Below are 5,796 nucleotides of genomic sequence, written 5' to 3' on the forward strand. Positions count from 1 at the left end.
TGTGTTCGGTCGTCAGTATTCTAAGGTTGTATGTTTTTACACTCTCATTGTCGTGCTTTCTGTGCGATAAAATAGGGACGTGAATCATTAAGTGCTCTGTTCAATAAGGTGAGCAAAACACGGCTCACAAACGATCACTAACGCTACGCTGCGCGTATGCGTGACTGCGACCATTCTGTACAAACGAAAGCCGCATTTCGAGCTCCTTTCGCGGCACAATCTAATCACCTGCCGGTGGCAAGTCGGGCATAAAACTCTCTACACCTGCTCCGAACATAAAAGGTGGCCGTGCGAAACAGTTGAGGTCGTGTCTGGGCGGCAATCCGCTACCGCCGGGGCATCCGGCGATGTTTGCGCAGGAGCCAGATAAGAGGCGGGAGGCAACAAAAAGCCGTCTTCGCTTCCGAAGAAACCCCCTCGCCCCGCGTCAGAGTGAATCGCGGAGCGAAATCTCCGCGCCCCTGAGAAGCAGATTTAAAGCGCGGCCTGGCCCAGTAACGCACGCAGGACACACATATCGATGCTGTCGATCCGCATTCGTCAAGCCGTGCCTATATGCACCCAGTAGTGGACACATCCACGATAAAGAGACGCCGCGCGCTAATATATCTCCATAGCCGAGAAGCCGCGTCTCGGCCCGGCCAGAGGGAGTCTCGGCGGCGATCGAGCAGCCCTCCGCGCATCGGCCGCGCTCGATGCGCCAGATTGAGGGGGGGGGGGACCAAGCGCCGCCTCTGCGTAACGCGCGCGCGGCCGACGAAGCGCATACCTCTCTCCGCAGCAGCAGCAGCAGCAGCAACCGGTCGCGTAAGGCACAGCTCGCGGGGACAACGGCAGGATGATTTAGGAGACCGATCGCACGCGCGAGGAACGGGCGGAGAGAAAAGACAAACGCGCGGCGGCGTCACGACGAGTGAATCTTTACTGCTTCTTTTTCCCATGCAGGAGCGGCGCGCGGGAGGTGAGCCGGCGGCTCTTCGCTCTTGCTGCCGGCCCCGGCGTCTTCTTCATTTCTCGCTGTCTTCTTCTTTTTTTTTTTTTTCAGCCCCACCGCGAGCCTCGGGAGGAGACCGAGGAGCGTTGAAATCGGGCCGTCCCATCGTCGGACGCGGGGGCCCCCGATGCGGGGGGGAAGACGGCGACCGATCTGGCTCGATCAGCGGCTCATCGATCAGCGTGACAGACATCGTTTATTCTTTCCGCACGCCGCGAGAGACGCAAGGCCGCCAGCAGCTCGCCATATACGCGCGCGGGCCGGCGGCAGCTAGACGCCGCGTCGTCGTTCGCGGCTTCTCCTGCGGCCGCGCAGCGGGGCGGGCGATTCCCGAGATGGCTGGTGAGAACTTACCGTCTCTGGCCGCCGGGAAGCGATCACGGCAGCTTGCGAGTGTAAATAAGAAGCGGCCCTAGATGGGAACACTCCGCCCGCTACCGCGCTGCTTGTCTTCGCGGCGGCCTGCTTCTGGGCCCTTGCTACGCCGAGCGTATGGCTTTAATTAAAATCCTGCAGAATTTGGGCAACATTTGGCAGAACAAAGAGCCCATTGTATTGTCGTGTACAACTCGCAAAGCTGTATCGGCATCGAGCAGCTGCAACTCTGGGCGAGAGGTATAAAAACAACTGCTAGTGCATGCATGACACGCGCAAAATCCATCGCTTTAACGATGTATGCAACAATGTAACAGTGAAAGTTAGACTACAGGGTTTCGGAAGGTGGTGAAGACCTCGCCAATGCTTTTCTTTTCAGCTCTGCTATTTGTTATATTTAACCTTTTCCTGCCATGTCAGTACTGCTTAATTCCCTTTCTAATTCACTGATAGCTGAAACTGTTGTTCCTCGCTCTAAAGAACGGCTGACAGCAGCGCGCTGATTTCGCCCTCGTGCAAAATCATTTCATTCAATTTCCGCTGAGTTCACACTAAGCCACTCCGTATAACAGCCAGGGCCAAAAAATGACACTTGCTGCTTCTGTGATGTTACATGCGGAAAAGGTATCCGCTATACTTTCGCAAAGTTTGGGCTAAGGTTGCTGTAAATTGACAAGAGTCATCCACAGAATGCCGAAAGCCGTAGTTACCTGTTATTGCTATATGCACCGCCGATGCTGCCATCATATATCTTTTTTATGCAGCTTCTGCAGCGTAATCCGAGTGAAGCAATGATCACTTTGATTTCAAGTCACTTCGAACTACCGCTACTGCTAGAGTTTACAAACACTTTCATTTCAAATACCACTGACCATCCATTGCGCGTTTGCGTTTTGCCTCGACAAGAATAACTGATGACAAAAAAAATATGAACCTCCGAATGAATGAGAACAGAAATACAATGCGTATCATAAATTGTGAACCCCGCCGCGGTGGCTCAGTGGTTACGGCGCTCGGCTGCTGACCCAGAAGACGCGGATTCGATCCCGGACGCGGCGGCTGAATTTCTTGAAGGCGAAATTCTAGAGGCCCGTGTGCTGTGCGATGTCAGTGCACGTTAAAGAACCCCAGGTGGTCGAAATTTCCGGAGCCCTTCACTACGGCGTCTCTGATAGCCTCAGTCGCTTGGGGACGTTAAACCCCAATAAACCAATAAACCAAACCATAAATTGTAAACCAAATTCACGTCCTGCCTTTTTTGAGTCGCGCATGCATATCAATAGGGCTTCTTATGGGCAATGTGCAAGCAAATTTAAATCACCATAGATAGCTTCAGATCAGTGCAGTGACGTCAGTGAACAGTATACTAAAAAGCTATGGAATTTTTCCGAAGTACGTGGCACTACAACATGACCATCACGCAGCATCTACAAAAAATTAGGCTTAGAAAGAAACAATACCGAGAAATAGTCATTTTCTTCGCTCACCAGCGGCATGCCTTCCAATAGGAGAGAACAGCTTTCCGCTGAATAAGACCACCATCCTCTGAGAGAGAAACAAGAGACTCGGTAGCTCATTAGGAAACCGAAAATTGCTATTAAAAATCGCATGGGCGTCTGATAAAGCTATCTTTGCGTGATACGCGGGACCTGTTACCCCGAGTAACCAAAAATATTACTGTCACTCCCCGTGGCTCTATTAGGAACACCGATAAAATCTTATACGATACTTTGGGTAACACTGACAAGATACTTTAAGTATCTTGGCCTACATAGCACTAGCAATTTTTCATGGCATATGAATGTTGAATTAGTCACTACCAATGCTAAACGAATGTTCGGCTATCTAAGACGCAACTTTGCATAAGCATCCACTTTACTTAACTTTACTCTATACTAAACACTTGTTCGTTCAGAAATGGAATATGCTCGTGCTATATGCTTTAATTATTGTGCCATATGTTTTAATTATTCACCTTCATTCTAGTGGCATGAAAAAAACACCGACAACACTTGATCTGGCTGGCCTTTCGTTGCGCCGCAAGTACTCTCGCCTCTGTCCGTTTCATAAAATATATTGCCCTAATCCTTTCCTAAATGAAAATCTTTTCGACGCACCCAGTTACATCTCATTCCGCATTGATCATAAACACAAAGTTGATGTGCCATCTTGTTGCACTAATAAGTTCTATCCCCAGTGCCGTCAGGTGCCAACCGGTTTTCTATTGAGTTCAAGTTTTCCCCCGGCCTTGTGGTCGGCTTTTCGGGCCTTGAATTGACCGCATTTTTGGTGGCCTCCTTAAACACTCGCTGACTACGAAGCCTCCAGAGAAAGCACAAATATTGCCTGTTGAAGATTGCGCTTCAATCCCATCGCTGCCACCAGCCCTCGCCGCATCTTTGCTTCGCGATGGGCCACGTCCGGTACTAATTCTTCCCAGGACCGTGTTCCCCGATCTTAACAAGCCGTAATTAACCTCGGTGACCACGTTCAACGACTTGCTTGTGAAGTGTGCGTAGAAACCAGAAGGGAAATTGCTGTCTTGAACAAGGCACGCCAGTCTACATTCTGTTTCACGCCCGTGGTGATGCAACCAAATAAAGCCAAGCACCGGCTCAAAATGAAAGTTGCTCGTCAGGGAAGCGTACCGCAAAGGCTGCAAACGGAGCGCAGTAGAATTAAAGAGCGTCTTCAAGGCTACGAAAAGAAGAAAATTCTGGACTGTCTGCTGTTGCTGAAAGCACCTGAAGTAGGGACACTACTTTCGTCATAAGAAACGAACTTTTCAACTGCACCAAGAAAACAGCGTGCAGTGGACCTGTTCTCATTTGTGTGCGTAGTGTGCAAAGAAAATGAAGGTTACGAGCATGTTAAAAAAAGAGCCCTTTTCAAGCTGCCATGCTATACTGAATACACTACAAGAGTATTTTGTCCAATCAACAGGCGTAGTTGGAGTGGCCTCAATAATGAAAGAGCGCCTTCGTTGGGATAACGAAGGCCTGAGCATACATTAAGAGGCTTTCTATTCGTTTAACAAGCATGAAAGGATAATATAGCAAAGTTTTCTACGACCAGCAAGTCGACTGTGACGCCCGTGAATCTTCGGCAAGCATCGTTCGAAGCTAGAACTAAATATAATATTCAGAAGACAAAGGAATGAAAAGAGGTGCTCGTTATGACATAAATCACGGACGATAACAGTCGCCGAAACCAAGGAGTATTAATAGCAGATTAATAAAAGCAGAAGAAAAAATTGCTGAGGCTCAGCTTGGGTAAGCCTGGGGAATGCGAAGCATATTAGTGGCTAGGCTTGGTAATACATGGCTTTCCTTGGTTGAATACTTGGTCATTTTAATACAACCACTAGAAGCCTTCGTCGTGGGGGAAGACAACGGCATGGCTACAGCGGAACGCCGACTAACCCCGAGACGCGCGTTGGGTGAGCGCCTGGATTGCCACGGAAGCCGCGTCTGCCTGCCCGGTGGAGCGAGCGTTTCACCTACACCGAGTGTGAACGCGCGTTCGAAATGCGCGGGTGTGACGGCTAGGGGTCCCACGGCGACGGCGCGAGGTGGAGGCCGGCTCTCTCATCCGATGTCACGTGGTGTGACGTCACGGTGTCACGTGGCGTGACGGCTAGGGGTCCCACGGCGAAGGCGCGAGGTGGAGGCCGGCTCTCTCATCCGATGCCACGTGGTGTGACGTCACGCTGTCACGTGGGGGTCCCACGGCGACGGCGTGAGTGGTAGCTCTAGCAATATGCTTCGCATAAAAACGACCGCATGCCGGAGGTGGAATCCGAACCCACGACCTCCGAATTTTGTATCCGGGGCGCTACCAACTGAACTACGGCGGCGGCCGTCCGATCTTCTGCGTTCGGTGGTATTTATGCGTAGTGTAAGCGAGCCTTGAGAGTGTTCACCAGCGCCACCCTCGTCCATAGCGGCAGGCGTAGTACGTCCTGTATTACTGCGAGTGCCAGGTAGGAACGTGGTCGATATGTTAGCTTAGCATACAATATCCTAGCCGAAATCAAGAGGAAGAAATGGGCTTGGGCAGGGCATGTAATGCGGAGGCAAGGTGACCGCTGGTCCTTAATCGTAACGGAGTGGATTCCATGAGAAGGCAGGCGTAGCAGGAGTGGCAGAATGGTGTGTGGAGGAGATTAAGAAGTTTGCGGGGATACGGCGACCGCAGTTGGCAAATGACAAGATAAATTAGAGAGACATGGGAGGCGCCTTTGCCCTGCATGCAGTGGGCGTAGTCAGGCTGATGATAATGATGATGATATGTTATATTAGCTTAGCCGCTAAAAAGTTTCGGGTGTTTTACACGCGCGCAAAAGAATGCTGGACCACACGCTGGAACGGGTAGTCAAGCGACTTTCTATGATATGAACTGCCTTCAGGTGAGCTTTTCCGGTGTGC

The sequence above is a fragment of the Amblyomma mixtum genome, chromosome 3, assembly GCF_055824585.1.
Source record: "Amblyomma mixtum isolate Tamu chromosome 3, ASM5582458v1, whole genome shotgun sequence".
NCBI classification, from domain to species: domain Eukaryota; kingdom Metazoa; phylum Arthropoda; class Arachnida; order Ixodida; family Ixodidae; genus Amblyomma; species Amblyomma mixtum.